Source organism: Salminus brasiliensis, chromosome 10, assembly GCF_030463535.1.
Source record: "Salminus brasiliensis chromosome 10, fSalBra1.hap2, whole genome shotgun sequence".
NCBI lineage: Eukaryota > Metazoa > Chordata > Actinopteri > Characiformes > Bryconidae > Salminus > Salminus brasiliensis.
Window position 1 is genome coordinate 36,604,689 of NC_132887.1, and position 23,482 is coordinate 36,628,170.

The 23,482-nt window shown below is 43.1% G+C and overlaps 1 protein-coding gene and 1 long non-coding RNA gene across 2 annotated transcripts in view; one reads left to right on the plus strand and one right to left on the minus strand.

The window, feature by feature from the left end:
• rasgrp3 (RAS guanyl releasing protein 3 (calcium and DAG-regulated)) overlaps window positions 1-23,482 on the minus strand; it is a 67,054-nt gene that overhangs the window by 40,304 nt on the left and 3,268 nt on the right. The window lies entirely within an intron of this gene.
• LOC140564475 (uncharacterized) lies at window positions 10,766-19,583 on the plus strand. Its single transcript, XR_011980533.1, has 3 exons — window positions 10,766-10,893; window positions 17,990-18,131; window positions 19,536-19,583. It is a non-coding gene; the product is annotated as an uncharacterized lncRNA (long non-coding RNA).

Consider the following 23,482-nt stretch of genomic DNA (forward strand, 5'->3'; position numbering starts at 1 on the left):
CCCAGTATTCTAGCCATCACAGTGGTTCAGTTTCGTATGTGAACACATTTCCCCCCAATCGTTCATTTGCTGCCTGATCTGTCACTGTTTTTTATGTTATGGCTGATCTGTGTATTATAAAAGGGACAAAAAAGGAGCAGAATGAGACAAAAGGATGAGCAGATGTAGCAGATGTGTTGTCTCAGCTTCTCACTTTGGCAGGGAAGGAGCAGCAGCTGTCCACTACAGCTGTGTGTGTGCGCTTCAGCATCACATCTGCAACCCTTCGCCATCTCTGTTCCTCCAACCACCGCCTACAAAAGGTTACAAAGTTCATTTGTGAAAGCGCTCCGAGAGCAGCTAACTGACACTGCGGTACTCGTCACATACCTTTTTGTGTGTGGACTAGGTCTAGCGATATTTCCCCCTTCCCCATATATAGTCAAACAAGACACCTTTGCTGTCTGGTTCTGTTAGTATTGCTAGTGTTGCACTAGGGCTGTGTGGCTAATGTAGCTAGCACGTGATGGAAGTCTATGTGCAGCCAATAGCATCATGCAAACAGCATGGCTAGATCCTCATTAGCCTGGAAACTCCACTTTGCTTCACCATCAGTTTTTTTTTTACCTTAACACGAAGATTTAATCTATCAGAAGTCTGTAAATCCAAGGTGAACAGTGAGAAATATGTAAACCCTGGGGGCCAATCAGAACCCTGTAAACGTAGGGGAACAAGCAGAACCCTATAAACGCAGTGAGACCCGTCAGAAACTGGTAAATCCAGGGCAACCAATAAAAAAAAGTTCCCAGGGTGACCAGTTGGAACCCTGTAAACAGAAGGGGATCAATCTGAACCTTGTAATCTCGGGATGACCAGTTAGGACCCTGCAAACCCAAGAGGAACAAGTAGAACCCTGTAAACCCAATAGAACCAGTCAGAACCGTTCTACTAATTAGAACCCTGTAAACAGAAGGGGATCAGTCAGAACCTTGTAATCTCAGGGTGACCAGTTAGAACCCTGCAAACCCAAGAGGAACAAGTAGAACCCTGTAAACTTAGTGGGACCCGACAGGATCCTGTAAATCCAGTGGAACCAGTTAGAACCCCGTGACCAGTTAGAAACCTGTAAACTGAAGGGGATCAGAACCCTGCAAGCTCAAGAGAAACACGCAGAACCCTATAAACCCAATAGAACCAGTCAGAACCGTTCTACCAATTAGAACCTTGTAATCTCAGGGTGTCCCATTAGAACCCTGCAAATCCAGGGTAACTAACTAACAGAACCCTGTAAAATTAGTGGGGCTTAAGAGGGTACTGTAAACTCAGTGGGACCAGTCAGAAACTGGTAAACCAGTAAGACCTTGTAATCCCAAAGTGACCATTTAGAACCCTGCAAAGCCAGGTAGACCAGTTAGAACTCTGTAAGCCCAGGAGGAACCAACAGAACCCTCTGAACTTGTTTCAGGAATCCTGTAAACCAAGGGGAACCCACTCAAAACTGGTAAAATCAGGGTGATCAGTTAGAACCCTGTAAACTCAGGGGGGACAAGCAAAACCTTGTTAACCCAAGGTGACCGTTCAGAACCTTGCAAAGCCAGGTGGACCAGTTATAACCCAGTAAAACCACAAGGAACAAACAGAGCCCTTTAAACTCAGTGGAATCCAACATGATCCTGTAAACCAAGGGGGAACCCATCAGAACCTGGTGGATCGATCAGACCCATGTAAAGCCAGTCTCTGGTCTGAACCCTCTGAACCCAGGGGATGCATCAGAACTTTGTAAACTCAGGGTGACCAGATAGAACCTGATAAACCCAGAGGGACCAATCAGAACCCTGTAAAAGTTAGTTGATGGGGGGAGGGGAAAAGGGGACAACCAGAGTCCGGAAACCCAAAATAAAAAGAAGCGAGAACCTAGTTAATTAAGCGTGTGCCTTTCACCTCTCCATTGTTGCGATGGTACTGACCGGTTTAATGAATAAGCCCAGTTTTGAATGGATCTCAATGGTGCCGCTAGAATCCATTCTCAGTGCATAGGACATTATCTATTTCCTACTCATCTGACCTCCGATCTGGCCTAGTTTAGATCCCCACCAAAACAAAGACGCAGAAAGCTTCCTGTTACACACACACACACACACACACACACACACACACACTCAATTCAGTTCACTTCTATTCATTTGAATTTTTTTTTCTTTCAGAACCATGGTGCTGCAACTCCAGCTACATTGCTCACACTCACTGGCACACACACATACTGTCTCACTCACATGAGCCACTCGAAGAAACCCAGAGAGCTCAATCAATAAATGAATTACCTCTTCATTATCTTCCTGTCAGACAGTAATCTACAGCCCCAAGCCACACCGATCGACCCAAAGCCTCTCGAATCAAGCTCATAAACAACAGCGTTTCCAGCTCCCCTGTCCCGAGGGTGTGTTATCTTTGCTGATAGGGGCTTTGCTTTCAAGGATTTCAGTGCAGGGCACAGAAATGGCTGGCAATCAAAATTCCATGTCATGAAACACCAAGTTTCAATAAAAAAACAACCCAGACCTCACCAGCTACCATGGATCTCATCAGTGAACCTTGAGCACCCATGACCCGCTGCCGTTGCCGCTTCACCAGTTGTCTTGCCTTGGAGCACTTTTGGTAGGTACTAACCACTGCACACCAGGAACACCCTACAAGACCTGCCTGATGGTTTGGAGATGTTCAGGCCCAGTGGTCTAGAACATCACAGTTTGGTTCAGATTGGATCAGATTTTTACCTGCTTACACCATCAAGAACTGACTGTTCACTTGCTGCCTAATGTGTAGATCTAATATAGGCCTAATATGTAGATAACACCCCTTTAACAGGTGCCATTGGAACCAGAATATCATGGTTTTAATGTTATGGCTGATCGTGAATAACGAAGCGACAAGAAGTTGTAGAAATCAGTGTGAAGGTCAGTACAGCAGTACTAGGCCAACATGGCCGCCTCTTGAACACCACACTGCAACTGTGCAGCAAACTTTAACTCTAAGCTTGTGTTGACATGGGGATGGCTCTGTGTACTGCATGTATAATTGCTGAGCTAAACAACACTAAAACAGAGCAATTATCCAGAGAGGAAACAAATCATGCTTAATTTATAACTCCAAGGCTAAGTCTTGTTCCTCATTGGGAAGCCGCTTCCTCCTTTGTTCCCCAGCGCTCAGATGAATATTTGAAGAGCGGTTGTTGATGAATGCTTGCAGTTAGGAGCAGTAAAGAGTAGCCTGGTAGGTTAGGTGGAAATAATTCAAAGGCTCCTGAACTGTTAATCTGTGTAACAACAAAAATTTGGACATTTAGGGCAAAGGCGCACATGAGAGTAGGCCGAGCACGGTCTCCAAGTGCTTCGTTCAAAGCCTATAATATAGTGATTTTACCCTGAAAGTATTGAGATATATAAGCTGCTGTAGGTACGATAACTGAACAGGAACCGGGTGTTGCCATGACTACAGCACAAAGAAAGCTAGATTACAACTAATGAACTTTTGGGGTTTCTATATGTGAAGTTCAGGATGGTAACAATAAAAGTCCTGCAAATTGTGAGGTTAGGCCTCCAGAGATTGCATCAATGAGTCTTGGGTACCCATTGCCCTGTTGCCGCTTTACCGGTTGTCCTTCCTTTGAGCACTTTTGGTAGGTACTGACCATTGCATACCGGGAATGGCTCACAAGACTGATGTGATGTGGAGATGTTCAGACTCTGCCATCTAGCCATCGCAGGTTGGTTCTTGTCAAAATGGTTCAGATTCTTACGTTCGTCCATGTTTCCTACTTCTAACACATCAGATTCCAAGCGTGAAGATTTGTACATATTTACATATGTAGATTTAAGAAGGTGTTAAAAAAAAACACACCCCGAATCTGACATTCTCCGTTTTATATGTGGTATTGATATATAATTGAGATCCGATACATATCCGATACGCAACAATGCGACTCAGTCTGAACAGCCAGATTGGAAATTGATTTTTGATGTTTTTGTGAGAGAGTCTGGTTTCATTCAAAAGTTGCATGAATACCGAACAATTCTGACATAGCATATAGATCTGAGCCATTTTGACAAGAACCAAACTGTGAAGGTTGGGCTATTGGGTCAGAACCTCTCCAAAACATCAGGCAGGTCATATAGGGTGTTCCTGGTATGCAGTGGTCAGTACCTACCAAAAGTGCAGATGAACCGTCAGCAGGGTGAACATGAACCCAAGGTTCAATGATATGATCAAAGGAGGTCCCACCTCACAACTTGTAGGACTTCAGCTGGTGCCAGATACCACAGAAGATCTTCAGAGGTATTTTTGTAGGCCATGAAACGTGCTAATTACAGAGGTATATGTTTCAGGTATATATACATATATAAAATCAGTTCAGTAAGCTGAATGTCCTACATCAACTACTACTACTAAAGTATGCGGACGTGGGTGGTATGCTCAGTTCCACAAACCTAAATAGCATTTTGTAGACAAGGAATCTTCTTTTTACTCACTTCCATTTTAGTCCTTCCCATTCAGTTATTGATTCCTGTTTTGGAATTGCATTCTGATGGTTAAGCTCCTGGACTGCTTTGTTCTTGGTCAACTCTCACTTTCGAGCTATGGCAAAGAATAGAACCTAACAAACTACACTTCCCACTGATAGATGCTAGATGTGCTAAGATGTTCCTCTGAGTAGGCAACTGCAGCTTTCCCTTATTGCTGTATAAAATATGTAAGGCTTTTGTTCTTGTTGAATGCGCTGTGTTTTTTCCTGATTGAGTGTGTGAGCTCATTTTCAGAGCAGGATAGATCAGCACTTGAATTAAATTTAAAAGCCACTCTTTTCATGTGTTCCCTTAAGTTTCTGACACTAAAACGGATTGATTGTAGGCTTCATTAGATTGCTTTTATTATGTATAGTGAATATATTATTCACTAGTGGTAAACATTCAAGACTCTTGCAAATCGTCCCAGGAGTTGACATCCCAGCAAACTGACCCCAAGGTTATGCTGTGCAATCCTCTGAGAAACTGCACACAAAACTCAAGAGCTACATCTCAGACCCTACAAGCCTCAGTTAGCATGTTAAATGTTCAGGTTTGTGACCATACAATTAAAAAGAGACTGAACATGTATGGCTTGTCTTGGCGTAAGTTTGCAAAGTTGCACCTGAACAACCCACAAGACTTCTGGAACAACCAAACACAAACCAATCACAGCATATCAGCACAAACTTTCTCATACCAACTGTCAAACACGGTGGTGGAGGGATAATTATTTAGGCTTGTTTTGCAGTCACAGGACCTGGGCACATTGCATGCGAAAGATTGGCTAGGGGAAATTGGGTCATGCAACAGGACAATGACCCCAAGCACAGCAGCAAATCTACAACAGAATGGCTGAAAAGGAAAAGAAGTCATTCAGAAAACTTTTACTTCAAGTCATTGCTGCTAACGATGGTTTGGCAAGCTATAGATTATTGATGAATGGGGTGTACTTCATTTTTCACACTTTATGTTATTTTTGTTAAACAACTAATGACACGGTGGAGTCTGCTGTGTGGTGATGTTCATCTTAGGTTGTAGTTACCTAATGTTATAACCTGCCATGGTCTCAGTGTTTTGGGTGTTTCCTGATACGAAAAACCATGGAAATCCAAACAGGGTAACCTTTGCACAGTGCTGCAGATGACCTATTTGCAGCCATATGTTCTGCACTGGTAGTTATGAGTCATGAGGATCTAAAATATCTGTGGTGATCATCTGTAGTGGCTTAACAAAGATAGACAATGGACAGTAGCGTCACGAAGAAGCTGTAAAACATGTGGAATGCCATGCTAGTCTCATCCCCTGCTTCTTAGTGTATGAGTAGTTGCCTGATTCCTTAATGAGGCCACAATGAATGAAGAACTGCCCCTCAGCAAAGTGGTTAATCAAAGTGGTCAGCTATCACACGTCCACCCTGACTATTATCACACTGACTTACAGTGTTGGTTGGGTTCATGTGAGCCCTGCGTTACGTAAACCCAACCAATGCTGTTAATGAACACAGTTGTACAGTCTTGCTGTCGGTTTGGACCACCACAGTGCAGAAGCGTTGGATTGAGTGGTATGGCTGCTCAGCTACGGCGTCATTTGGTCATTAATAAACGAAACCAGTGTTCAGAGTGATTTCACTTCCCTAAAGGGTCTTTCTAGGAAAATAATTTATGCAAATGAGATATAAGTATGAATAAGTATGAAATCTTCTCCCAAATCATCATAAGCTGAAGGCACTATCCGATCTATCAGAATTCTACCTTGAACTTTAAAGGTGCTCTAGAATTAGAGATGGAAGTCTCATGTCCAGAAAGGAATTCTTGAGTCAGTAAGTAAGTAAGTCATTTTGTTCCAACTGCAGGGCAGCTAAGCCTCTGAACACAAAGATCGGATCGGTGGTGGCCGACAGTCAGCATCAGGGTGATCGGATCAGAATTGGCCAACAGTCAGCATTAGGGTACTCTGATCTGATCGGCATTGGCCGACAGTCAGCATTAGGGTACTCAGACTGGATAAGATTTGTATTGGATGACCATTAGCATTAGGCTACTTGGATCGGATGAAATCAGAGGGGTATTGGCCAACACTCAGCATTAGGGTACTCAGACTGGATCAGATTTGTATTGGATGAACATCAGCATTAGGGTACTCAGACAGGATCTGATTTGTATTGGATGAACATCAACATTAGGGTACTTTGATCGAATCAGATCTGTATTGGCTGACAGTCATCATTAGGGTACTCCGATCTGATTGATATTGGCCGACAGTCAGCATTAGGGTACTTGGATCGGATGAAATCAGAGGGGTATTGGCCAACAGTCAGCATTAGAGTACTTGGATTGGATTGGATCTGTATTGGCTGACAGTAAGCATTAGGGTACTCAGACTGGATCAGATTTGCATTGGTTGACCATCAGCATTAGAGTACTTGGATCGAATCAGATCTGTACTGGCCGACAGTCAGCATTGTGGTACTTGGATTGGGTCGGATCTGTATTTGCCGACAGTCAGCATTAGGGTACTTGGATCGGATGAAATCAGAGGGGTATTGGCCGACAGTAAGTGTTAGGGTACTCCGATCTGATCGGTATTGGCCGACAGTCAGCATTAGGGTACTCAGACTGGATCAGATTTGTATTGGATGACCATTAGCATTAGGCTACTTGGATCGGATGAAATCAGAGGGGTATTGGCCGACAGTAAGTGTTAGGGTACTCCGATCTGATCGGTATTGGCCGACAGTCAGCATTAGGGTACTCAGACTGGATCAGATTTGTATTGGATGACCATTAGCATTAGGGTACTTGGATCGAATTAGATCAGTATTGGCCGACAGTCAGCAATATGGTACTTGGATTGGATTGGATCTGTATTGGCAGACAAACAGCATCAGGGTACTCGGATCGGTATTGGCAGTCAGCATCAGGGTACTTGGATTGGATCCGGGGGTAAAAAAAATCATCCCTTATATGTATCTCTAACATATATATCTAGTGTTGAATCCATTTGGTTCTGACTGTGCTGAATGTTTTTAATGTTTTGCCCAGGAATTGTTTGGTGTTATGCATAGAAATCAAATCTATCAAATGGGGAACACAACTGTGTACGTTTGATTGTATGCGGAACTACCCCTTTGAATGTGCAGCTGCCCTTATAGCACCATATACAGAGCTACCAAACAACAGATCCAGCAGGAACGTCCCCCATGACCAAACAGCTCTACAGAAGGATCTGCCTCCACCACATGGCCGTGGAGTATGAGGCATGCGTCCACCTGCTCCGCTCCCACACATTTACACACACACACACACCCTCAGGCGTAGCCAAGAACGGTACTACACTCAGCCACAGTGCTAAAAGGATTCTCTCACTATGTCTGTCTCTCTCGCTCTTTTTCTCTCTGTCCTTCGCTTCTGCCTCTGTAGTGCTGTGGTGGTCCCTTGCCCACCACAGTGCGCTCATGCAGAAACTGGGGATTGTTTGTCAAAATGGCAAGTTAGACTTCCGCCTATTCTTTTCCCGGTACACGTTTCCTGCCTGTGTTGCAGTGTTTCCTTTCGGCCTGGCTAAAAATACCTCCCTGCAGCAAGGTAAACTGGAACACAGCACACAGGAAACATGTCACAATACGTTAAAGGGAGGGAAGGGCTGACCACTGTTTTGTCCTGTTGTGGGCTTTTTCTTTTTTTTGTGTGTGTGTGTGTGTGTGTGTGTGTGAGAGAGAGAGAGAGAGAGAGACTTTGTAAAGTTTAAAGTTAGCCTTTGAGAATTCTTCTGGCGTATACAGTAGGTACCCACATGCAAATCATCACTGTCATGCAAAAACCTCCAAAACTCCAAAATAGCAATTTTACAGGAGAGGGAAAAAACCTTTTGCACTTTCAATGGAAGTCAATGTAGAAGGACTGCCTTTCCTCATCCCTTTGGAGCATTTCTATTGGTCCATTCATCATGAAACTTGGGCACAATGTAAACATTCCCATTACGTCAAAAAGTAAAAAACAACACATATATACATACAATTTTGACAAAAGTATTGGGACACCTGCTCATGTATTCATTAATTCTTCTGAAATCAGTGGTATTAAAAAAAAAAAAGAGCTGATCCTGCTTCTGTTGGAGTAACTGTCTCTACTCTCCAGGGAAGAAGAAGGCTTTCAACTAGATTTTGGAGAAGCATTGCTGCGAGGATCTGATTGCATTCCGCCAAACAGTAGTTGGAGCGTTAGCTAGTGAGGTCAGGGTGTTGGTCATGTTCCCCAGTGAAAAGCTGCTGGGCGCCACTAAAATCACTGCGGGAAAAAGTCCATTTCATCCTGGATTGCTGAGCAGAACTACAGGAATCCACAGCGTTCACTACAGGCACTACATTTCCCAGGATGCCGCAGCGTCTTTATAAAGGCTCGAGCTGCTCCGCGCTTTCAGTCCGAGTGTGTTTGGGTGTTGGAGCGGAGTGATGGACTTTCATAAGTCTTTAAGAGAAATTCAGCGACTCAGCAGAGAAGGTAAAGATGCTCACAGCTGTGTGTTTTGGTGAAAGTCTCTTATATAACCGTAAAACCCACCAAACACACACATTAGACCCTGAAGCGAAGCCCCCCGGTACACTAGCGGAGCAGCAGCAGCTCCGTTAGCACAGGCTGTGTTTATGCTAGCTGCTCAAAGAGGCGTTGAGAACACAAGCAGGTCAAAATCACCAATTTCACAGAAAACTACTCATTTTAAAAGCCTGAGGGTTCTAGCTAACATTACCTGATGATATAAAAAGACTCACTTTAAATTCCACATGTAGTTTAATGCTGCACAGGAAACAATAACATGGATAATACAGCGGTGTTCCCCCAAATTCTTCCCAAAAGTACTGGACGAAGCAGCATCCTTTACTCCAGAGGGCACAGTTCTTCCACTGCTCCACAGCTCAATGCTGCTGGGGGGGCTTTATACCCCTCTACTAGCCCACGACTGGCCTGGCATTAGGCAGCACGGTGCCCATAGGTTCATCTGCATTCATCTTGCTCCAGAGAGTCCTATTCTTTTGGCAGGACTTCTCCACAGGGCCTGGACAAGCTGTGTGTGTGTGTTTGCACATGGGTGCGGCCTAAAGTAGCCGAATGCATTCATTTGAAGGGGTGTCCGCAAACTTTTGGACATATTGGGGACATAACGCAGAGCTATGTATGAGGGAATGTCAGTGAGAGAATTCTCTTCGCACCATGGCTGAGAGCAGTCTAGTTCTTTCTGTCCATGTGAAAAGTGTGTGTGTGTGTGTGTGTGTGTGTGTGTGTGTGTGTGTGTGTGTGTGAGAGTGTGAGTGAGTGACAGATAGTGAGGGAGAGAGAGTGTAGTTGTCCATGATGAGAAAATGACTGTCACCCACTCTCATCTCTCTAATTCTCTCTGGCCCTCTGTTTTTCTCCCCCTCACCCCCCTCTCTCGCCCCTCTCTCCTCCGTGTTACAAAGATAAAGGCGGGCTGTTGTTGCCGCCAGTAGCTGATGAACAGGATGTGTAAGAAAAGCAGCGGTGTTGAGTCTTTATTCGCAGCAGCGTCACATGACTTCCTCCTCCGTTCTAAAGAAAGCAAATGATGCCAACCCGGCGTACGCAGCCAACGCGCGCAGCCTCACCTGAGAGTGACCTCTACGGGACGAGCGCAACAATAGAGTATACATCAAACCCTCAGACACAACAATAGCCACGGCTCCTGCTCCTGCTCCTGCTGCTGCTCCTGCTGCTGCTCGTCCACTCGGGGACAATGGCTCGGACACAGCGTTTGGGGGGCCCCCCTTTGTTCCAAGGGAGCGTCAGTCAAAACAAAGGGGGAAAAATGTTGACCATGACTAAACCAGACAGGAATTCCAAACGTACGGAAAACGGTGATGCACCGCATTTACCGAATTAAATTCTCAGGCATTCAGTGACACACAGCATGATCTGCATACTCATGGGATGCAGTTGGGGCGCCGCTGGTCAAAAAAAATGGTGTGACTAGCTAAGTCGAGTAAACAAGGGCCTGATTTCCATAAGGTGGATAAGATACAACATTTAAAAAGATACAAAAATGAAGATGATTACATTTTTATTTTTATCTTTAACAGTTTTTAAATATCTGTAAATTACGTTCGGGAGCATAGCAAATATCCTTCTGTTCTTGTTTGCAGGACTTTACGCTCCTTCCTCCTGCAGAAGGTTTCGATCTCTGAGATTCTGGGGTCGTCTTGCTGACGTCTTGCTCTTTTGAAGGCTCTCCACAGATTTTCAGTGATGTTGAAATACTTACATTTGGGGGAACTGTGCGGGTCATGGCAAAACCCTCACCTTGCGCCTCTTAAGTCTTGTAGTCTGTTGTGGATCGTGAGGTGTGTATTAGTAGCATTTCCTGCTGTAGGAGCTCATGCTTATTTCATTTCCAGACCATTTTTTTACATATGGTGTGTGATGTTTGCTTCTGGAATTTGCTGGTATTTCTTTTCTATACTAGTGAAATGCTCCCAGTGCCACTGGCTGCAACACAACCCCCATTAAAGCATGATTATCCATCTGTGTGCTTAACAGTTGGAAAGTCATTCTTTACTCATTGTGCCCAAAATGTTTCACTGTAACGTACGAAGCAGGCTTCAACATTTTCTAGACATCAAGATCTAGATTCAAGCTACTGACAAAACCGCTCTGTAAATGCGCAGCAACTTATTAGCATCTGAGTTGACCGCAAGTAAACATGAAACTGACAGTAAAATCTACTGAAATATTTACCAAAATGACCCAAAAACACACCATACAGAGTACAACCCTGTTACATTAAGCAGCTGTGTTAGATCTAGTGTTGAAAAGGTTCCGGCTGAGGTACGCAACTTTTTAGCTTTCTGCTAGAGTAAGTCTTGCAAATGCCGACTTGGCATCAGTCTAACATTTGCAATCCAAGACTTAAAAAGACTCGTATTTACAGAATTGCAAGCTTTACATGTCCGCATTTCAGATAGAGCAGAAGTATTAAAAAGTTAATGAACACAATAGCACATATGTTAGCATATAGCAACCAAAAACCTGCAGATGTGCGTCTTTAATGAGTTTTGAAGGTGTAACGCCAGAGATCTTCTCAGGGCTGAACAGCTAGAACCATTTAGGAACCTTTATTCAGTGTAGGGGTCACTTAGTGGTCAGTTTGCCCGCTTGGTGAGAAGGGAGTGAAGAGCAGGACATTGCAGAGTCAGGTTTTATGGTCATTAATAATAATAATAATAAAAAAGTCCACAGATAACAACCACCAAAAACCCATAAAATATCCCTCATCTCATCTCAGGCTAGAAAGTGTGCTCTTTGGTGGCCCGTGGGAAGGTTTAAGAGTTGGGGCCTGTTATCCAGCCAGCGTGTAATGCGGTTAGTGTGCGCAAGGGTGAAGGAGGAAGGAAGCTTTTCAGAACGCTGGAACCCAGAGCAAACGGTGGCTACGCTTTTTTTTCTTTCATCCTTTCTCTCTGTCTTTCTTTTTTCCGCAGTCCTCAGCCAGACGCACCTATCGCCTGTCGACAGGCGCCAGCTAATTTAAGAGCGACGGTTGCTGACCCCTTCTAATGAAGACACATGCACACACACACCGTAATATTTTCAAGAAACGTTTCATTGTAACCATGACACAGCAATAACAAATATGCTTTAATTAACATAAATTGAAGTGATACTTCCCTAAAACGTGTTGGTCTGGGGAACAGCACTTCAGTGCTAGCAACTGCAGGCATGATCTCAACACCAGACTGAGGGAGGCCCTTTTTTTCTATATTGGTTGAATAAATAGCAGAAAGCTCAAAAGCTGGTCATGCAAACGTTGACTTATGTATACTGACACCCCCAGGAGCCACCTGGGATATCATAGCAACCACTTAGGATACCACTGTAACCACCTAGCAGCAACCATGATAGATACCACCTCCATATATATATATGTGTGTGTGTGTATGTATATATATATATATATATATATATATATATATATATATATATATATTATAACTGTATAATTTAGTTTACTGTGTACATTACATTCTTTACCAGGCTGTTCCTTTAAGTTGTCTTGCATCACTACCAAGACTTGAGAGCCTTATTATTTGGTTATAATATTAGATGCACATTATACCATCTACCGTTTAGCCAAACTCTTTCCAGGTGGTTGCTATGGTATCTCTTGTCAATCAAATCTGAAATCCAGACAGGCAGAACAGTGTAAACCTTGGTTACGTGGTCTGCAGATCTTTCGCCAGTCGCCAGTTGGAGAGAGAATTGAGTGGCCTCCTGATCACGTTTCAGACCTGACTAATCTAGTAGTGTATACCGGTCAGCTAATTTGTCAGAGATCATAAGCAATCATCTGCCTTGTACATAGGGTAGCCTCCCTCTAATATGTGCTGTGCTGCTCACCTCCAGCTCCCTCTGCAGTCTGCACAGACCACGCTGAATCCATCTTCCCTCCCACCCACCCACAACCACACCCTAAAGCGCTTTTCCCGTTCCTTTCATTTTGGGTCAGCGGCGCAAATCTGCATCTCCTTGGTAACGTGAGGACGGTACGTGTGTTTTGGGGCATGTTCTCTTCAGTTCGGCAACAGGTTGAAGTCGTGTAGAGGTGTGGAGGGTCCTTAGTCGTTTAGTTTGTGATGGACATTTTTCATTCGCCTCAAAAAATCTGCAAAACTCAGTCAAAACGTAAGATATTATGGTATTTCTTTAGTTTCTATATTTTTCGCTTTGATATGCTGGAGTTGGTGTAGTGTAGTGGCACTGCTAGGGCTAGAGTTAGATTCCCTGCCCAAGCAAGAACACCACGCTACACTCATCATTTCTTTTTTTTTTACCCAGGTTTAATGGGATTCCAAGGTGGCACAACTGTCTAAGTGTCAGCCCCACAACTTATATCCTTGGGGATGCTACAACCATCCGTGAGATTCCACAAGGGCATAACCGACCTCGCTCTCTCTGGGTGAGTAGGATGGCACCCCACCCGGTCACTCATCCAGTCACTCAGTGCCATGCTAGCCAGAGAACTGGGCAGTTAGTGTCCTTCTCCAAGCGTGTTCAGCTGTCCAGTGCTATTGTGTTAGCGACAGTACTTCATTTGACCCCAAAGAAAACACCTTTACCCTCCCAGCACTGGTGGCATAATGTGGTAGGTAGATAGGAAATGGGAATCGGCACCGACCTCTCGTGAATTTGTCAAGACCGTCCAGGTTCACCACGGCAGCCCTAGCACCACCATTGGTGCAGTCGCAGGCCACAGGGCAACATGATGGCATGCGCATGCGTATCTGCACCGAATAACCTCACCCTCAGCTGTGGTCACCAGTGTTTTCCTTCTCACAGAATCACAGAAGCGTCACACTTCTCTCAGCGTGCCCGGTTGTGGTCACAGGCCGCGGAGAGCCAGCAGAGACAAGTGTGTGTCATAAGTGCCTGCGGCTGCTTTTCAAAAAGAGCTTCCAATGAAATTCGCATGCCCGCAGCTAAGGCCGTCTATCCCCTCCGTAACTCGGGACTGAATGAATTGCGCTGTGTCACCCTGATTTCGGGGCTGTTGCTGTGACGTACACACTTATCCATGTGTCGCCCTTACACAACAGTTCCTCTTAAGTGATGTAAACGTCGTTTCTCAGGAGGCGCTATTAAAAACCGAGGATCGGTCATGTTGCTTTTGTGATGAGCAGGAATGAGAGCGTTATTCGTGGATTTAGGGTTGGACCCATATCTGAATCATGAAGATGGCTTCAGTTCTTTGACAGGGACATTACGCTATCCAGTGCGTTAGCCCAAAGGCGCGATTGTGTAAAGCTCCCAAAGCAAATGTCTTAGATAATCGACCAGGCCTATATTTGGGGTAAGGGAAAGTTGTGCGAAATCTATTTTGGCCTAAACTACACTCTAAGCAAAACGGCTTGAAAGGGGTTCTTTGACTTGAAACTATAGTGGAACCCTTTTGGTACTGTGTAGGTCCATTTTTAAAAGGGACTTTGCTAGGCTAACGTTGCAACAAGCCTAACAAACACCGGACTTGGACTGTCACCAGTTTCTTTCCATTTCTAAAATCACACTTGACCCGTCTGATGAGCTGGATTCAGTGTGGTGGTAGTCCCTACAACTACAGGGAAGTAGTCCTGGCACATTTCCTGGCGTCCTACAAGGCTTAAAAAGTGCGTACAGCTGCTCATTTGCACCTTGCTGCAGGACAGGGCATGCCTGGTATCTGTGGACTGTTTGTTAGCATTGTTAGCCTGGCATCTTCAGAACTAGTCCTTTAACAAACAACATACTTATAAGCCGCTGGAGGACAGACAAGGAATAAAGCCCCGATGGAGTCTAATGAACCAAATGGCACTGCTGCTGTTGTGGCCAGCCAGACCCCGTTCACACTGGCCTGAACAGACGGGAGCCTTTAGACACCAGCACACATTGCATTGCTGTCTTTGTGGGGTATTTCCATTTCGTTCTATGTGACTGTTTCTAAAAGCTGCTGTGCTACACCTAACCCTACCCTAACCTCAACCCCAGCAACCAAAACCAGACCTTTTTTCTTTTTCTTTCTTTTTTTTTTTTTTTTTTTTTTTTTTTGAACACGGAGTTTCGGCCCAAAGAAAGTGTTTTTCCTCACGAGGACCAACGCGGTCCCCACAAGGTCACACATTTTCATGCTTTCCATTATCCTGGGAACATTTGGTCCCCACACAGGGCTGAATGCAATGCCACACACACTCATACTCGCTCTCTAAAAATAGCCAGAGAGTTTACTGGAAACAAGAGCTCCAGTGCGCGACCATTCTTTGAATAACAATTGGGGTGGTGTTGGGAAGGGGAGAGGAGGGGTGGGGTTAATACTCCATCTAGCGCTGCAGTGTCCACTAATTAACAGCGACAAAATGAGAGCAAGATTCTAGAAATAAATGTCTGTGTGTGTGTGTGTGTGTGTGTGTGTGTGTGTGTGTGTGTGTGTGTGTGTGTGTCAGCCAGTGTCTAGAAACAGCACTGCTCTGATACCTCTTGAGCCAGGATTGGGCCGATATCAACAGCAAATGCTGAAGGGGGAATATCAAGCAAAAGAAGGGATATGGAGGAAAACAACAACAACAGATTTGACCTGATTTAGTAATTTTTTTTGACAAATCTGGCCTAAAATATCTCCGACCTTCTTGTAGTGCGATATAAGGTAAACATGCACATGATGCTCACAGCAGCCACGTCATCCGAAAGCTACAAGCCCATGAGTGTTATTTAACTCGAAAATATCATGTCTCAGAACACCCTTACTAATGCTGAAATCACAGCAGTGCGCAGCCTCAAGTGGCTTATTGAATGATTAAAATGCTGATAAAATATACACTTTATATATTTTTACTTTTTATACACTTTTTAAAAATAAATAATTGTATTGAATAATTCTTGCATCAATAAATGTTCTTAAATCAGGCCGTGAGAATTCAGAATTCAGTCAGTTTTCAGGCTTCTTTTTTGCCATGTAATAATAATAAAAATATCATTATATATAAATTAGTGTTTAATTAAAAAACATTTGCTTTAGAATTAGTTTGTTTTACCACAATTACCATTGTAACACCATGCTCATTTCCATTAGCGCGTCTATGCGATTATATGTGTTCATAAAGCTAACAGTGTCGGGCATTCCTCAGCATAGGTCTTAAAATATCAGTTTGTTTTCATATAAATGTAAATAAAATGTATTGCTGCAGTAAATCGGGCCATTTGGGCTGATGTTGGGGGATAATCAGGCTAACGTTGCTAACAAACACTGGGCTTAGACGGTCACCAATTTTATTTAATTTCTCAAAACACACCCGACCCAGCTCCTGGAGGGCTTGGTTATCACCTGATGAGCTGGGTTGAGTGTGTTGGTAGTCCAGTCAGCTATAGGGAACGTGTCCTGACACTGGTAAATCCCTGATCTGCAAATCTAGGTCTTAAAATAACAGTTTATTCATATAAATTAAAATATATATTAATAATAATAAAGACATTTCGGTGACATTTCTTCGTTTATTCAGTTTCACACTAAATTGCTGACATAATACTCGAATTCAAATCCTAACACTGAACATTAGCCTGTATCAGCCTGCTAAGCTAGTCTGCCACCCCCCCAGTTAATCGATCTCCCTCAAGATATAAAGAAAATAAGCGCTCAGCTCCCGCCTTTAAACAAAACCGAGTCCGCTCAATTAGTGCAACAGAAACGGGCCTAAAGCAAGATTTTGCTGTAGTTAGTGAATAAAGAGGCTGGGGGTGTAAAAAGGGTGGGATTTTAAGAGGTTAACTGATGAAAAAAAGCTGTGGTTTTGTGTAAGTCATGTTGGCTGTGTATTTTTTCCTGTAGGGGAGAAAAGCGTTTGCTCAGTTTGAGCATGATACTTTTAGATAGCCGTCCTACCTGAAGAGCTTCTCTTAACAACAGCGCATTCGCCTCGTAGCTCCAGTTTGAAACCGAGGAAGCTAACGACAAACATTCCCCACAGCACAGAAAACAACACCTTGGCAAGTGAAAGACCTGTCGTTAGAATATTATAAAATAGAAATAATTAAAAATGGGACCGGTAACAACTGCGCAAGACCTGGTAGACCACCACAACTGCTGCATCAGATAAACAGCACTCAAGGCTTTCATGTTGGAGTGATGAAAGATCACCAGGCCTCACTCATCTCGCTTCAGATCTGAAAACAGCCACAGGTGTTTGTGTCCATCTTTCCACTGAGAGAAGACCACGCAACACTGTGGGTCTGAGCGGATGTGGAGCAGGATCAGGAAGCTCTTACTGAGATTAGAAAACACAAAAAGAAATCAACACAAATCACAACCACTGAAGCTGCTGCTTTTGGACGGAGTCCAGACCTTAACATCATGAGAAACGAAAATTCTCAGATGTCAAAAGACTGAATTTTGCTGAAAGGTTCTGTGTAGTTCTCTGTTTAATGTATTTACTGTTTAATTTTTTTTTCTGAAGCTTTCATGGCCTTTTTGGAAATGGAAATGTTTGCACAGCTCTGTATTCTGTTTCTCTCCTGGAATCATGTATTTAATTTGCTTAATTGAAAAAAAAGATCAAATCAAGTAAAATGTGTAGAAATAACGCAAAAATTAACATTAAGCCTAAATGCTAATGCTGCTAGCAACGAATCGATGATCTCAAGGTGCTGCCGTGTCTGTGTTACCTTCTGGCTCTCTCCTTTTAGTTATGGCTGTCATGGTCAGGTCTGCTGTGTGTCGTTAGGCACACTCTGATTATGTTCATGTTGTCTGAACTAAAGAGAAGCACCGATCCGATATTAGGATCAGATACCGGTCTCGATAATGACAAAATTGGATTGGAAAAAATTGGAAGCCGAATCGGTGCATCCCCTAGTCTGAACCCCATCAATCCAACCATAAGTCAAAACTAATTCCATTCCTCTTTACTCTTTACCCCCTAGACAGCCCACCTGTCCAGCTTGACATAGATGGAAGACTGACCGCCGGGCTCTTCTGCTACCTGTGTCTGACCAGCTGCCCACTTTCTCAGACTACTTGCCCAACCCCTATTAGCGACTACCTTGAAGTTCACATGGACCCTGTGTAAGCTATTTACTACTGCTACTATCACTACTACCACCATTGACCATCACCAGTACTTCCACTACTCTTACCACCACTACTATGATTATATTAGTAAGATTATATCATCATCGACTATATCTGCACACCTGAGCAGAAGATCAGTCTTTCTGTGACATTTATCAGTAATTTATAAATAGTTCTGACCAGAGGAGGATGGGTCCCCCTTGTGGGCGTTGGTTCCTTCCTAGGTTTCTTCCTCCAGCTCTGAGGGAGTTTTTCCCCTGCCACTGTGGTCTTTGGCTTGCTCACCAGAGGTCCTTAAGTTTTCTGTTACTGGATTTCAGCTACTTTAGCGCTATCCAAATGAGTCTGATTTGATCTGATTTGATTTGAGTATCGGAATCAAAATCACACAAAAAAACACACGCTTTCACACACTGACACGCTCACACAAACAGAGATGGCGTGATAGCAGTGAGAGAGAACCTGCACGGGTGGTCATTACTGAGAGAAACAGACCACCTTCAGAAGTTAATGATTGAAGAGAGGGAAGGATTTTCCCTAAAGCTTTGACTGAAGGGAACAACAAGAGGTGCACTAAACTAGCAGCCTTCCTGTAGAGGACAACACACACACACACACACACACACACAAAATCTAACTTCCTCACCTGTAGCATTACATGACTCTTTGAAGTGGGGAACTCGCTCTGTAAGAGCAATCAAACATCCTGTGGTGCATTTGTGCACACACACACACACACACGAATGTACACAGGCAGACTTGGACGAACGCAAGATTGTGCATTTACAATAAAGCACCCAGCTTACTGTAAGTCACTATTTACAAACAGGTTTACTGTATTTATGGCTAAACCGAGGCAGAGCTGATCTGCGCCTTTTTTTTTTATACTCCGCAAAGGTGTGAAAACACTCGGTTTAAGTGTGAAATAAAAGCCTAAGCTCGGAGGAACCTGCCAGTAGCATCTTTCCTCCTCCGCATCGGAGAAAATGACACACTCATGGTAAACATGACCGCTAGTAGGATGGCTTCCCCAGCTCGGAAATACAGAGACACGTCATTTTCAGCCTTCTTTTTATATTATATATTTTTAATTTAATACCCGGCCTTTATTCAGGAAGCAATGCAGTGGAATGTAAGAGTAGCATGACTAATGAGATTTACTCCTCATCACTGATTACACCATTAAAACAGATACGAAGATAAGTGTTATTACAAAATTCTATTACCATACATCCCCATAATAGCCCCACCAGTTTGTACAGAAGTCCCTGGAGTTACTGAGTAATACACCTTAGTGTGTAATGAGCCTTCCTGCGTTAAGGGGTTACTCACTAAAACACTAAACCAGGATCATTGTCGCACAAAGACCTCATATCTCCATTTTTCATTAACCAATAGGGAGGCTCAGAGTGGTCCAGCATGGAGAAAGGCGGCACCACTATGACCAAAGGATCGCCATCAGCAACCGGAGTCTGGGAGAGCACAGTTGACCTTACTCTCTCCAGGTAGGTAGATTCCTCCCTCTCTTCCCACAGTGAGTTTGAGCACGTTGTGGTTGCCTAGTGATGTTGCATCAGCAGCCGCACAAAAAAGTGGCAATGGCTGGTTGTGCATGTGTCTGTTCTCACCCTCCCTGTGTCCAAGCATTACATGCGATAGTAGGTCAGTACTAACGAGTTGGTTGGATAATTGGCGTGGATTTTTTTTTGTGGATCAATAGTAAAATTGCAATTTGGGAGATATGAGTTTTTTGCGTGACTGCAACGCTGTATAGCAAAATGACAGTCTTTTTTTGCACAGCGAAAGCAAGCAAGCTAACCGACTCTCAAAGGAAGAGAACAGGAAAAAACAGAGAGACTACAGATCAGATGGAAACATGCCAGTTGTGTGGCAGCAGTGTAGTGCATCATATCATTCAGAGACAGGCCAGCTGCTTCAGGTTTGATGTCCCCACCAGCCATCAACCATCAGAATGAGGAAAAAGTGATTTTGCAGTGATTTTGAGCGTGGCATGATGGTTGGTGTCTATCCAGAGGAGGCTTTCTACTAGATGTTGGAACAGTGCAAGTTTGATTGCATTCAGCAACAAGAGCGTTGGTGATGTCAGTACCCTGCTACTCATCCTGTAAGTACTGGATGGAGCACAATCAATATTTCCAGAAAGCACAGTTCCACTGCTCCACAGCTCAACGCTGGGTGGTCTTTATACCCCTGTAACCCACGCCTGGCAGTAGACATGATGCCAATAGGTTTTATATATATATATATATATAATGTATTTAGTAATCATAGAAATCAAAAAACTAGATACACACACACACACTGTCTGCCTACCTATCATAGATATAAATATGGACAGACACACATTTTCTATCTATATCTATCTGTATATAAATATAAAAATTACTCATTCCATATTTATGTCTATGATGGGTAAGCAGACAGTGAGACAGTGGGTGTGTGTGTGTCTACCTAGTTATTTGATTTCTATGAATAATCAATACATTTCATATATATAAATAATGTGCGTCTCTGTCCATATTTATATTTCTGGGTAGACAGACACATTTATATATTTCTGTCTGTCTACCCATGTTTGTTTATTTATATATATATATATATATATATATATATATATATATATATATATATATATATATATGAAAGGCTTCTACACATCACATTCAGTGGGATTCTGAATATGAGTGGCTGGAGAAAGCAAGACTCTTGGTTTCTGTTGTAATTTCACAAATGTGTGTGTGAGAGACTGAGAGAGAAGATAAACTAGAGTGCAGAAGAGTGTGTGTGTGTGTGTGTGTGTGTGTGTGTGTGTGTGTGTGTGTGTGTGTGTGTGTGTGTGTGTGTGTGTGTGTGTGTGTGTGTGTTTTTGTTGTAAATGAAAGAGAGAGTGAACGAGTCACAAAGTCTGGAAATGACCTTGGGCCAAGACTGGCCCTGTGACTGAGTCTCAGAAGGAAAGAAACCGAGAAAAGCAGAGAGAACAGAGCAGATTCGAGGTGCTGAAGCTGGAGTTGACTCTACTGCTGTGCTCATTTGTTAGATGCACCTAAGATATCTATGTGTAAAAGTGTGTGTGTGTGTGTGTGTGTGTGTGTGTGTGTGTGTGTGTGTGTGTGTGTTAGCTATAAGGTTACCGTAAGCCACATTAACTAAGCCAAATGAATGACAACAGCACGTCTGGCAACAAACTTCACTGACATCATAAGTCACACACTCCAGTAACAGCACACACAAACACAGCTATAGTTATATTGCTGGTAACTACAGCAAGGTCTGGACTGATAAATCTTAGTCTATTACTGTCTGTCTTAATATAACCCATGCTCACACACACACATGCTGTATGTTTGTATAGCTGTACCTCCACTGAGTTCTGTAATACTACACCTAGGCCTAAACCCTGACCTTAACCTTAGTAACAGAAAGGCAATCGTCATAAAGAAGAAAAAAACAGCTTTCGTGGTTTAGGTTTTCAAGTGAGCGCAAGCAAAAAGGTCCCCACTAGTACAAAATGTTGTCGTATTTTTAATCATCATGAGGACCTCATCTGGTCCTCACAAGCTGTGACGAGTACACACAGAGACACACACTTCTTATTCAAACAGGTTATTGCTGGAAATGACAGACTTGTCTTATTATTATTATTATTATTATTATTATTATAACACACTGTTATTGCTATACTTGTGAACCGTATTACTGCTAAGTTTAGAGTGATGCACCACCCCAAAATATCCAGGCAAGTTGCTCTGTGGTCAGGAACTGACCATTGCCAGATGAAGGACTAGAGCATGGATGGAGAATCTCCTACTGTCCTGCTCAAACCTGTGGATCTAATTGCCAGGTTTAGTAAGTATGCCAGATCAGGGAAAAACTGCTGGATTCCAGGTCTCCGTTTCAGATCCCTTATCTAAAGAATTTCTAACCCAGGATCATCTGTCTATCTAAACACAGAGAGTAAGATTAGACCTCTAGAAAACATCTCCGTCCTGGCAGCAATGTGGTGGAACGAAGTACCTCCACCATGTTTGTCAGATTGCTTCAGAATCTTCCAAACATGGTGGAGGTACTGTTGTGCCCATTTAATAACAGTACCTCCACAATGTTTGGCAGACTCTGTAGATATATGTAAAGGTCTTAAAACCCAGATCTGGAAGATGACCCTTTGATTAGATGAAACCAAGATGAATCAGTGAAATGGTTCTGAAGCTATACCACAAACCCTGCCAAACATGGTGGAGGTACTGTTATGGCATTGGCATGAATGGCTGCCAATGGAACTGAGGCACTGGAGTTATTATTGATTGTTACTAACTCCAGTTAATATTAATGTTGTTATTAATAAGATGACAGTAAAAGTAGGATGAATTCAAATGTACAGAGAGCTATCTGTCTGTCTAGCTAGCCAGCCTAAATGATCATAAACAAGCGCAAAGTGACACTTCCCAAACAGAGACTAAATGACAGTGTGCAAACTTTGGTAGCGCTTCTCTGAAGAGCAACATTTGTAAATCTACACGACAAACCTTTCATCACAACGGACATGACAGATCCACTTAAACATTTATAAAGACTTTTCAGTGCCGGTTGTAAAGGCTTAGTGTGTCACTTTTGATGACATTTCCTCAGATACTACCATGGTCTCATGTTCTACACTGTTAAAAGTATAAAAGAACATTTAGATGGTTCTTCAGTTTGAAACTGTAGAGGAACCTCTGAAGGTGCTTTCAGTGAACCTTTTTCTTCTAAAAAACAAAACAAAACAAAAACGTTTCTTAAAGTTCCCTTAAGAAGTTCCTCCACAGTTTGACATTGAAGAACCTCCAAAGGTTCTCATACCTTTTAACAAAAAAAATTAATAAATAATGAATGATTAATCACTTTTGTAATTTTCTCTGGATAACAGCGTCTGCTAAATTCCATACATGTAAAGGTAATCTTAAAACCTAGATCTGGAATATGATCTTTTGGGTAGATGGAACCAAGATGAATCCAAGAAACTGTTCTGAAGCAATACTACAACAATCTGTCAAACATGGTTGAGGTACCGTTGTGGCATGGGCATGAATGGCCTTGGAGATACAAGGTTTTTGCATGACAGCAATGATCGACGTCTATTAGGTCATTGGTTACAGCAGTTCCACTTTATGCTTGTTAAAGGTCCCTTAAGAGGTTCCTCTGCAGTTTGACATTGAAGAACCTCCAAAGGTTCTTATACTTTTTAACAGTGTAGATTGCTAAAGCTTTTATAAATGTCTATATAGCTATATATATATATACACACACACACACACACACACACACACACACACACGTGCTGTGTT